The 12,448-nt window shown below is 47.6% G+C and overlaps 1 protein-coding gene across 3 annotated transcripts in view; it reads right to left on the bottom strand.

Annotated features, from left to right (window-relative positions):
• Positions 1-12,448, bottom strand: part of stox2 (storkhead box 2) — a 189,003-nt gene that overhangs the window by 86,585 nt on the left and 89,970 nt on the right. The window lies entirely within an intron of this gene.

The following is a 12,448-nucleotide window of genomic DNA, read 5'->3' as shown; positions in this document are numbered from 1 at the left end:
TCGAGCCGTTCACAGTGTACAGATACGTGATAAGGGAATAACGTTTAGTGCAAGGTAAAGCCAGCAAAGTCCGATCAAGGATAGACCGAGGGTCACCAATGAGGTAGATAGTAGTTCAGCACTGCTCTCTGGTTGTGGTAGGATGGTTCAGTTGCCTGATAACAGCTGGGAAGAAACTGTCCCTTATTTCTCAGCTCTCCCACAGCCTACTATCTCCACCTCTTCCTTTCTTCTTCCTTCTACCCCCTCCCCCCCTCCCCACCCCCACATCAGTCTGAAGAAGGGTCTCGACCCAAAACGTCACCTATTTCCTTCGCTCCATAGATGCTGCCTCACCCGCTGAGTTTCTCCAGCATTTTTGTCTACCTTCTGAATCTGGCGGTGTGCGTTTTCACACTTCCAAATCTAAAGCTATATTGGCAGAGCTTTGAATGTAGCCCACAACATTTAGTTATCTTGCACTAAACATTATTCATGCTATTCCCTTTATCATGTATCTGTACACTGTGGACGTCTCGATTGTAATCAAGTATAATCCTTCGCCTAACAGGATAGCACGCAACTGAAGTTTTACCACAAGGATTTGGAGCAGCTTCTTGGCCTATTAGACAGGCTCCACTACAAGCTGCTCGTAGAAACCAACTCAGCGGCACTCGTCAAATTCCCTTTCTTGGGGTCCAATACCAACCTGATTTTCCCAGTCTACCTGCATATTGAAATCTCCCATAATCACCGTAACATCGTCAGGGACCCAGGTTCGATCCTGACTATGGGTGCTGTCTGTACATGGTTTGTACGTTCTCCCCATCACCTACGTGGGTTTTCTCCGGGTGCTCCGGTTTCCTCCCACTCTCCAAAGAGTTTGTACAGGTTTGTAGGCTAATTGGCTCGGTGTAAATGTAAATTGTCCCTAGTGTGTGTGTATGCTAGTGCAGGTGTGAGGGAGGGATCGCTGGTAGGCGCGGACCCGGCGGGCCGAAGGGCCTGTTTCCGAAGGTTCTGGATCTCAAAAACTAAAACTAAACTGCTCAGCAATTAAAGCACAGGATGCCGTTTCGAGTGGGAGCAACGCAAGGATTATTTGTCAAAAGTAACTATTTGAAAGAATAACTATTTTAAAAGGAATATGGAAAGGGGTGAGAAGGGGAAGTCAGGGTGCTGATCCTCTTGAGAGTGTGTGGTAAATAGACAATAGGTGCAGGAGTAGGCCATTCGGCCCTTTGAGCCAGCACCGCCATTCAATGTGATCATGGCTGATCATCCACAATCAGTACCCCGTTTCTGCCTTCTCCCCATGTCCCCTGACTCCGCTATCTTTAAGAGTCCTATCTAGCTCTCTCTTGAAATTATCCAGGGAACCGGCCTCCACCGTCCTCTGAGGCAGAGAATTCCACAGACTCACAACTCTCTGTGTGAAAAAGTGTTTTCTCGTCTTTGTTCTAAATGGCTTATCCCTTATTCTTAAACGGTGGCCTCTGGTTCTGGACTCCCCCAACATCGGGAACATGTAAAATCCGTGACTAATTAAATTGGCGATATTAAAACGTGAATAATTCCCATCCATATGCAGGGGCAGGGGCGAGATGTCGTGTGTGTAGAGAGAGGGAAAACCAGGGTGGAAACACACCTCAAAGGTATAAAAGGCTTCAAAAACTCCTTTTTCCAGCGGGCTTTGAATTATATTTCGCGAAAATTTGGTGCATTTGTAGGAGGATTGCTGGTCTTCGGAGCTGCACAATGAGATGGTCTGTGTGTGAATAGGCCGTTGCCCTGGGAAACGGGCATTATTTCCCTCTTAATCCTTCAGCCTTAAGCCGAAGAGCATGAAAGCACGTCGTCCCAGCAACTTCCACTGGCTTTGCTTCCAAAGCATGTCCAGGCAAATCTGCAGCAATTTACTGCACTATATATAATGGGAGAAGAAAAATATGGGGCCTAAACATTTCCACTCGGAACTGCAGTTAAGGGTAATTCAAGAGTTCTCCCGAGTTTTCCCCTGATTCAAACTTGGAGAATGTCCGTAGCGGGTCCGTAGGAGTCCGTGGATGTCTTGTAGCGGCTCGTACGAGTAAAAAGTAACAGTTTTTTTCATCACAAGTATTTTTTTACTCGTGGACACTTTTCAGTGTTGAAAAAACGTCTCGAGTTTACCGGATGTCCCGAGTACCTTCCGTTACTCGTACAAGCCGCTACGAGACATCCACGAACTCCTACGGACCCGCTATGTGTGTGTATGCTTCCCTCGAGCATGAAGGAGAGGTCCAGTGACCTCGTACCACGTGTCGACCATGCTGCGAGTTTGAGTCGAGGGCAAACTCGTCTAAACTCGCAGATTAGGTCGCCGCAGTGGGACAGGCCCTTTATCCTGGAGTTGAAGTTGTGTTTATATTGTAATTTGTATACTTCAGCTTGCTGTAGGCTGTGTTGCTTTTCACTGTTCTAGGGTACTTATGGCACCAAACTCAAGCAAACTACATGCAGAAGCTTTAAATAATTACAAGAACAGCAACTCGCATTAGGGAATCTTTAACGGAGCAAAACGTCCAATTTTTAGAATAATTAGTTTGAGAATGTCACCTTGAGATTCAACAGGACTTAAAACATACTGCAATGAAGAACTGTTGTCCTGAGTAATGCTTTCAACTGAGATTAATATCCGTCATCAGTAACGTGGATTCTGGTTTTAAAATACATTTGTCACCAATAATCCTTCAGATCATAAATCAATATGACGTGGCCAGGAACATTACAGAAATTAATATTCACCACTCCAGGAATGTTTTAGCTTAGATACAACAAGCCGTGTACAACATTATTACTATCCTGAGTACAATTCACCCTCGCATCTACGGGGTAGCTCCAGGATATTTAGTGCTCCAAAGATGCTCCGTAGATTAATGGCATCATGGATTAATTGTTGGCGCAGCGGTAGAGTTGCTGCCTCGCAGCGCCAGAGACCCGGGTTCAATCCTGACTACGGGTGCTGTCTGTACGGAGTTTGCACGTTCTCCCCGTGACCGCATCGGTTTCCCCCGGACGCTCCGATTTCCCCCCACATTCCAAAGGCGCGCAGTTCGTAGGCTCTCTAACTTGTCCCTCGGGTGTTCGAAACATAGAAAATAGGTGCAGGAGGAGGCCATTCGGCCATTTGAGCCAGCACCGCCATTCATGGCTGATCGTCCCCAATCAATAACCCGTGCCTGCCTTCTCCCCATATCCCTTGATTCCACTAGCCCCAAGAGCTCCATTTAACTCTCTCTTAAATCCATCCAGTGATTTGGATAGGTCTTTTGACTTTAGAGACACAGCACGGAAACAGGCCCTTCGGCCCACCGAGTCCGCGCCGACCAGTGATCCCCGCACACCGACACTCTCCTACAATTTTACCAAAGCCAATGAACGTGCAAGCCTATACGTCCTTGGAGTGTGTGAGGAAACCAGAGCAGCCGGAAAAAAACCCCCGCAGGTCATGGGGAGAAGGTACAAACTACGTACGGGACAGCACCCGTAGTCAGGATCGAACCCGGGTCTCTGGCGATGTGAGGCAGCAACTCTGCCGCTGCGCCACCGTATGCGGCCCCAAAGGTACGAGTGCACGGGTGATCGCCGGGTGGCGTGGACTCGGTGGGCTGGGGGACCTATTTCCGCGCTGTATCTCTAAACTAAACATCTGACTGCTTGCGTTAGCTGCCTTATCAGGTTCACATGACTCAACCACTCAGGAACGACCTACAGTCTTGTCTATCCAGCACAGTATAATTGTAAACGGAGTCTGAAAACATTAGAAGCAATTAAGCCAAAATTAATTGCACAAACAGAACACAACTAACTCACTTCCAGATCCTCCCACAGACTAGTTTGACGGGTGACAAAGAACACATAAATCACAGCAGGTTCTTTTAAAACATGATCACTTCCTGTGGGTCTCCTGTGAAGAAAACATCTTCCTTAAGGAAATGCAAGAACAATTAATTAGCTAAAGGTAGACACAAATGATGGTAGACAAAAAAATGCTGGAGAATCTCAGCAGGTGAGGCAGCATCTACGAAGAAAAGTAGTAGGTGACGTTTCGGGTCTTCCGACGCAAATGATGGAGTAGCTCAGCCGGGACAGGCAGATTGAAGAAGGGTCTTGACCCAAAACGTCACCCGTTCCTTCTCTCCAGAGATGCTACCCGTCCCGCTGAGTTACTCCAGGTTTTTGTGTCCATCTTCAGTGTAAACCATCACCTGCAGTTCCTTCCTACACAATTAATTAGCTAAGCCTGATTAATTACGTACCTTCGTATTTTTACAACAAGAACGCTGATCATTTGATAAATATGTCAACTCTTGGATGTGGTGTGTTTCCCAGTAACATTGCATGAAGCAAATACACAGAATGTTGAACAGTACAGGCACAGGAACAGGCCCTTCGGCCCACAACGTCAGTGCTGAACATTACAACTCTTAAACCAATCTCCTCTCCATATCCCTCCATTTCCAAAGAGTCAAGGGCCTGTCCCATTAAGCGATTTTTTTCGGCGACTTGCCGGCACCCGTCATAGTCGCAGCAGGTAGCCGAAAATTTTCAACATGTTGAAAATCCAGCGGCGACCAGAAAAAGGTACGACTCTTTGGGCAATTACTCACGACCATACAGGCGACACCACGACCATACAAGGCGACATGTCGCGCAGGGTGAAGCCTATATGGTCGCGAGTGGTCGCCCAAAGAGTCGTACCTTTTTCTGGTCGCCGCTGCTGCTATGACAGGTGCCGGCAAGTCAATAGACAATAGGTGCAGGAGTAGGCCATTTGGCCCTTCGAGCCAGCACCGCCATTCAATGTGATCATGGCTGATCATCCACAATCAGTACCCCGTTCCTGCCTTCTCACCATATCCCCTGACTACGCTATCTTTAAGAGCCCTATCTAGCTCTCACTTGAAAGTATCCAGAGAACCGGCCTTCACCGCCCTCTGAGGCAGAGAGTTCCATAGACTCACAACTCTGTGTGAAAAAGTGTTTCCTCGTCTCCGTTCTAAATGGCTTACCTCTTATTCTTAAACTGCGGCCCCTGGTTCTGGACTCCCCCAACATCAAAACACGTTTAAGAAGGAACTGCAGATGCTGGAAAATCGAAGACAAAAATGCTGGAGAAACTCAGCGGGTGAGGCAGCATCAATGGAGCGAAGGAAATAGGCAACGTTTCAGGTCGAAACCCTTCTTCAGAAACCCGTCTGAAGAAGGATTTCGATCGGGAACATATTTCCTGCCTCTAGTGTGTCCAAACCCTTAATAATCTCATATGTTTCAATAAGATCCCCTCTAATCCTTCTAAACTCCGTAGTATAAAAGCCCAGCCGCTCCATTCTCTCAGCAGAGAACCGGCACGGTGGCGCAGCGGTAGAGTTGCTGCCTCACAGCGCCAGAGGCCCGGGTTCCATCCTAACTACGGGTGCTGTCTGTATGGAGTACGTTCTCCCCGTGACCCGCGTGGGGTTTTTTCCGGGTGTTCAGGTTTCCTCCCACACTCCAAAGCCGCACAGGTTTGCAGGTTAATTGTCTTGGTATAAATGTAAATTGTCCCCAAGGTGTGTAGGATAGCGTTAGCGTGTGGGATCGCTGGTCGGCGCGGACTCAGTGGGCCGAAGGGCCGGCTTTCTGCCCTGTAACTTTAACCATAGTACACAAAACATTACAGCACAGGAACAGGCCCTTTGGCCCACAATATCAAAAATCAAGAGTGTTTTATTGTCATATGTCACAAAATGGAACAATGGAATTCTTACTTGCAGCAGAATATGTAAACATAAGACTCAAACTGTTGGAGTAACTCAGAGGGACAAGGCAGCATCTGTGAAGAGACGGAATCGGTGTAGTTTTGGGTCAAGACCCTTCTTCAGACTGAGTGTAATGACCTGAGGTTCTTCAGTCAGTCTGAAGTAGGGCCTTACCTGAAACGTTGCCCATTCCTTCCCTCCAGAGATGTTGTCTGTCCCGCTGAGTTACTCCAGCTTTTTTTGTCTATCTTCGGTGTAGACCAGCACTTCCTTCCGACACAGATATGTAAACGCAGCACTTTGTAAATCCCAAAATAAATCACAACAAAAAGTTCAGTATATATGTGTGTATGTGTGTGTGTGTGTGTGTGTGTGTGTGTGTGTGTGTGTGTGTGTGTGTGAAAAAAACCAGACATATAATAAACAATAATAGTGCAAAATAATGTCCTCAAGACTATATAGTTCAGAGCCTATTTCGATGATGCTGTCTTCCCAGAGGCCATTAGGACAGTAAACTCCTATCTCACCAGGGACTAACTTTACTGTACCATTCTACGTTATATTTTTAAATTGCTGTTTTTTAATCCCTTTTTCCTTCCGCCCACATTATTTAATATGTAAAAGAATATGTGATTCTGTTCCATTCTGTTTGTAGTTTGTTTGTTTGTTTGTTTGTTTGTTTGTTTGTCTTTTTGCACAAAGTCCGCGAGCATTGCTACTTTCCATTTCACTGCACATCTCGTATGTGTATGTGACGAATAAACTTGACTTGACTTGACTTGTGTTTAATAGCCTAACGGTTGTTGCGAAGAAGCTGTTCCAGAACCTCAACGTTCCAAGAGAGAGTTATGGGCCTGTCCCACTTGGCAATTTTTTTAGGCAAATGCCGGCGATTGTCATAGTCATAGCAGGTCGCCGAAAAAACGGCAACAACCTACGTCATCCTGGTGACAACCCACGACAGCACCTACGTCAGGAGAAGTCAAGCTATGCTCAATGGCGTCAAACCCACTGTTGCCGAAATATTTTTCAACATGTTGAAAATTTAGCGGCAACCAATAGACAACAGGTGCAGGAGTAGGCCATTCGGCCCTTCGAGCCAGCACCGCCATTCAATGTGATCATGGCTGATCATCCCCAATCAGTACCCCGTTCCTGCCTTCTCCCCATATCCCCTGACTCCGCTATCTTTAAGAGCCTTATCTAGCTCTCTCTTGAAAGTATCCAGAGAACTGGCCTCCACCGCCCTCTGAGGCAGAGAATTCCACAGACCAGAAAGACATTACGACTTTTCGCGCAAATGACTAAAGAAATTCCTCCTTGTCCCCTTCCTAAAGGTACGTCCTTTTATTCTGAGGCTGTGTCCTCTGGTCCTAGACTATTCCCACTAGTGGAAAACATCCTCTCCACATCCTCCCGATCCAGGCCTTTCAGTACTTGGAACGTTTCAATGAGGTCTCTCCTCATCCTTCTAATCTCCAGCGAGTACAGGCCAGGATGCCGTCAAATGCTCCCCGTGAGTTAACCCACGCTGTAATTTGAATTTAACCCGAGCCAGACTTGCGCGTAAAGGGCAAACGCAAGAACAACTCTTGGATAGAAGCAGGGGTGACACCGAGCTGAACCTTTTTTTTTTCCGGGACTTATGAAACCAATCAAGAGAGAAAAATAGAGGCCTTTGTATCCTTTTTCCCTGCTGAGAATTACAGGCACATTTTTTTCCAACCAGAAATATGGGCAGAATGTTTAAACGGCGTGTAATTATTAAGGGAAATGTGATTGAAAATTATTGGATTCCAACTTTTAATATCTTCAGCTAGAACACACAAATGGCATGAATATAGCACTTATGCACTGTATTATTTTAGATTAGGCAGCGCAAAATTCTGGGTGATTTTCTAAAAACATACCGGGGCGACCACTATAGCAACAGAGGCAAAAAGCAAATAATGGTTTCCTGCATCAGTCAAAGCCATCCATTACATTTGCCACTTCCTTTGAAAATACTTGGCACTTAGACGCTCCGCCACTGGAGAAGACAAAATACCAGAACAGTTTCCTAAAGCCCCTGTCCCACTTTCCCGAGTTACTCACGAATTCTCCCGAGTTTTTCCCCTTGATTCAAACTCGGGGAATGTCCATAGCGAGTCCGTCGGAGTCCATAGCGAGCCCGTAGATATTTCGAAGCAGCTCGTAATGCCAGCTGTAGGTACTCGGGACATCAGGTAAGTCGGGACGTTTTTTCAGCATGTTGAAAAATGTCCACAAGTAAAAAAAAAATAGCCCCGAGTACCTACAGCTGGCATCTCCGAGTTTGAATCAAGGGGAAAACTCGGGAGAATTTGTGAGTAACTCGGGAAAGTGGGACAGGCCCTTAAGAAAGAACTGCAGATGCTGGAAAAATCGAAGGTAGACAAAAAATGCTGGAGAAACTCAGCGGGTGAGGCAGCATCTATGAAGCGAAGGAATAGGCGATGTTTCGGGTCGAGACCCTTCTTCAGACTGATGTCGGGGAGGGAAAGGGAAAGGAAGAGGCGGAGACAGTTCTACTTATTGTCTATTGTCTATTGTCTAAGGGCTGGGACGTGACAAGAACAGGACAAATCAGGGCCAGCCACAAATGACCCCAAGTCCAGGTTTGTAGGTTAATTAGCTTCAGTAAAATTGTAAATTGTCCCTAGTGTGTAGGTTGGTGCTAGTGTACAGGGTGATCGCTGGTCGGTACGGGCTTGATGGGCCGAAGGGCCTGCTTCCACGCTGTATCTCTTGAGATTTAGGTTAAGGTTTATTAATGTCACGTATATCGTGGTACAGCTCAGTGAAAAGCTGTTTTGGATGCTCTCCAAATAGATAATAGGTGCAGGAGTAGGCCATTCGACCCTTCGAGCCAGCACCACCATTCAATAGACAATAGACAATAGGTGCAGGAGTAGGCCATTCGGCCCTTCGAGCCAGCACCGCCATTCAATGTGATCATGGCTGATCATCCACAATCAGACCCCGTTCCTGCCTTCTCCCCATATCCCCAGACTCCGCTATCTTTAAGAGCCCTATCTAGCTCTCCCTTGAAAGTGTCCGGAGAACCTGCCTCCACCGCCCTCTGAGGCAGAAAATTCCACGGACGCACAACTCTCTGTGTGAAGATCTGTTTCCTCGTCTCCGTTCTAAATGGCTTACCCCTTATTCTTAAATTTATTCCACAGATTAACCACCCTCTGACTAAATAAGTTCCTCCCCACCTTTCTAAAAGTATCCAGAGAACCTGCCTCCACCGCCCTCTGAGGCAGAGAATTCCACAGATTTTATTTCGGCGACTGCCGGCATAATTAACGATGCATTAGGTCACCGAAAAAGTTGCGGCGTGACGACGTATCGACGCGCGGTGTCTCCTCAAGTGACGCTATTAATTTTTTTTGTCGCCGCTGGATTTTGAAATGTTCAAAATCTTTCGCCGACCCTGATACGTCAGTCAATGACGCCGGCAGTCGGCGAAAAAAATAGCCAGGTGCGACAGGCCCTAAAAGGAGATGTGCGGGGGCAGGTTTGTATTTTACACAGAGTGGTGGGTGCCTGGAACGTGCTGCCAGCGGTGGTGGTGGAGGCAGATACGATGGTGGTGTTTAAGAGGTGTTTGGATAGGAACATAGAAGTGAAGGGAATAGAGGGATATGGATCACGTGCAGGCAGATAGGTTCATTTAAACAGCATCATGTTCAACACGGACATTGTGGGCCGAAGGGCCTGTTCCTGTGCTGTACTGGTCTATGCTCTATCTACAAGGCTGGATGATGGGCGTTTGATGGCACTGGGCCTGTACTCGCTGGAGTTTAGAAGGATGACAGGAGGGGGGGGGGGGGGAGACTTCATTGAAATTTACCGAACTGTGAAAGGCTTGGATAGAGTGGATGTGGAGAGGATGTTTCCACTAGTGGGAGAGTCTGGGACTAGAGGTCATAGCCACAGATTTAAGGACATTCCATGGGGGAGGAGATGAGGAGCAGTTTCTTTAGTCAGGATGACGAATCTGTGGAATTCTTTGCCACAGAAGGCTGTGGAGGCCAAAATGGATATTTCAAAGGCAGAGATAGATAGATAAGATTCTTGATCAGTATGGGTGTCAGGGGATATGGGGAGAAGGCAGGAGAATGGGGTTAGGAGGGAGAGATAGATCAGCCATGATTGAATGGCATTGGATTGATGGGCCGAATGGCCCAAATCTGCTCCTATCACATAAGTACATGAGGTGAGACACAAATCTCTGCAGAACCACTTTAATCAAATCTACTTTCAGGATGATTTTGGTAAACATCGGATTAATACTACTCAGTAAAAGAGTAGAAAAATTGAATATTCAAGTTGTTTTCATTAAATCTCCAGCGATTGACTGGGCAATGGACAGGCACTGGTTTAACAGCTGCATAAGATCATGAGAGGAATAGATCGGGTAGATGCACAGAGTCTCTTGACCAGGGTAGGGGAATCGAGGACCAGAGGACATGGATTTAAGGTGAAAAGATTTAATAGGAATCTGAGGGGTAACTCTTTCACAAAAAGGGTGGTGGGTGTATGGAACAAGCTGCCAGAGGAGATAGTTGAGGCAGGGACTATCCCATCGTTTAAGAAAGATTTGGACAGATACATGGATAGGACAGGTTTGGAGGGATAAGGGCCGAACGCAGGCAGGTGGGACTAGTGTAGATGGGACGTGTTGACTGGTGTGGATGTTGGGCCGAAGGGCCTGTTTCCACACTGTATCTCTCTATGACTGGGGACTGATTTTGAGGAACGGCAGAGAGAGCGGAGAGACAATAGACAATAGTCAATAGGTGCAGGAGTAGGCCATTCGGCCCTTTGAGCCAGCACCGCCATTCAATGTGATCATGGCTGATCATCCCCAATCAGTACCCTGTTCCTGCCTTCTCCCCATATCCCCTGACTCCGCTGTCTTTAAGAGCCCTATCTAGCTCTCTCTTGAATGCATCCAGAGAACCTGCCTCCACCGCCCTCTGAGGCAGAGAATTCCACAGACTCACCACTCTCTGTGAGAAAAAGTGTTTCCTTGCCTCCGTTCTAAGTGGCTTACTCCTTATTCTTAAACTGTGGCCCCTGGTTCTGGACTCCCCCAACATCGGGAACATGTTTCCTGCCTCTAGCGTGTCCAAGCCCTTAATAATCTTATATGTTTCAATGAGATCCCCTCTCATCTTTCTAAACTCCAGAGTGTACAAACCCAGCTGCTCCATTCTCTCAGCATATGACAGTCCCGCCATCCCGGGAATTAACCTTGTAAACCTACCCTGCACTCCCTCAATAGCAAGAATGTCCTTCCTCAAATTAGGGGACCAAAACTGCACACAATACTCCAGGTGTGGTCTCACTAGGGCTCTGTACAACTGCAGAAGGACCTCTCTGCTCCTATATTCGATTCCTCTTGTTATAAAGGCCAACATGCCATTCGCTTTCTTCACTGCCTGCCGTACCTGCACGCTTACTTTCATAGACTGATGTACAAGGACCCCCAGATCCCGTTGTACTTCCCCTTTTCCCAACTTGATGCCATTTAGATAGTACCTTGACGCCATTTAGAGAGGAGGGGGGGGCAAAGGACAGAGAGAAAGGGGAAGAGGTCTGGGAGAGAGAGAGAGATACTGGGGAGAGAGCGAGTGGGGGGGAGAGGGGCAGAGACAGATTATCTCCTCTTTGAACTCTCGATCCCCTGTAATAAGGGCAATCTGTGACTAGGATCCAGGCCAGTACAACCACACACACACACACCAAGCACTAAAACCACTGCCGCTGTGAGCGCTCCGTCAAGGCTGTGTGTGTGTGTGAGTGTGTGTGTGTCTGCAATGTTTTAAGTGCACCAGAGATTGTGGCGATCTGTCGCCCCGTCAGTATTTTCTCACATCTACTGAAGCCAGCGTCATTCCCTTCAATGCAGACACTTCAATAGCGTGAACATCCCAGCTGATAGTCGCCAATGCGCGCAGCAACTGTTTCAAAATAAAGAGGGCCCCCCCTGACGGTGTATCAATTTCAGAGCCAGTAATATAACCCGAAGCTATCAAATGTAGGGCGGATGGCCCGGCAACCCCGCCTCGCAGAAACTCAACGTGTGAAGGAAGGGGTGGGAGAGAGCTGAGCTGCTATTAACACCAGAGAGGGGATCCTCGCCTTTAGCCCCCCCTCCCCCCCTCTCTCTCATTCCATCTCTCTCTCCCTCATTCCATCTCTCTCTCTCATTTTCTCTCTCTCGTTCTCTCCCTCTCGTTCTCCCCCCCCCCCCTTCCTCTCTCGCTCTCATTCTCTCTACCCCCTCCCATTCCCTCTCTCGCTCTCATTCTCTCTACCCCCTCCCATTCCCTCTCTCGCTCTGAAGAAGGGTTTCGGCCCGAAACGTCGCCTATTTCCTTCGCTCCATAGATGCTGCTGCACCCGCTGAGTTTCCCCAGCAATTTTGTGTACCCTCTCTCGCTCATTCTCTCCCCCCTCTCTCTCATTCCCTATCCCTCTGTCATTCCTTCTCACTCTAATCTATCTCTCTCTCACACACATTTTCTCCCTCTCTCATCCCCCCTCTCCTCTCTCTCCCTCTCTCATTCTCTCTCTCTCTCTCATTTTCTCTCTCTCGTTCTCTCCCTCTCTCACACCCCCTCCCCTCTCTCTCTCTTTCTCTCTCTCTCTCC

Source organism: Amblyraja radiata, chromosome 3 (assembly GCF_010909765.2).
Source record: "Amblyraja radiata isolate CabotCenter1 chromosome 3, sAmbRad1.1.pri, whole genome shotgun sequence".
Taxonomy (NCBI): Eukaryota; Metazoa; Chordata; class Chondrichthyes; order Rajiformes; family Rajidae; genus Amblyraja; species Amblyraja radiata.
The sequence above is the reverse complement of the archived record's forward strand: the minus strand, read 5'-3'. Positions and strand labels throughout refer to the sequence as shown.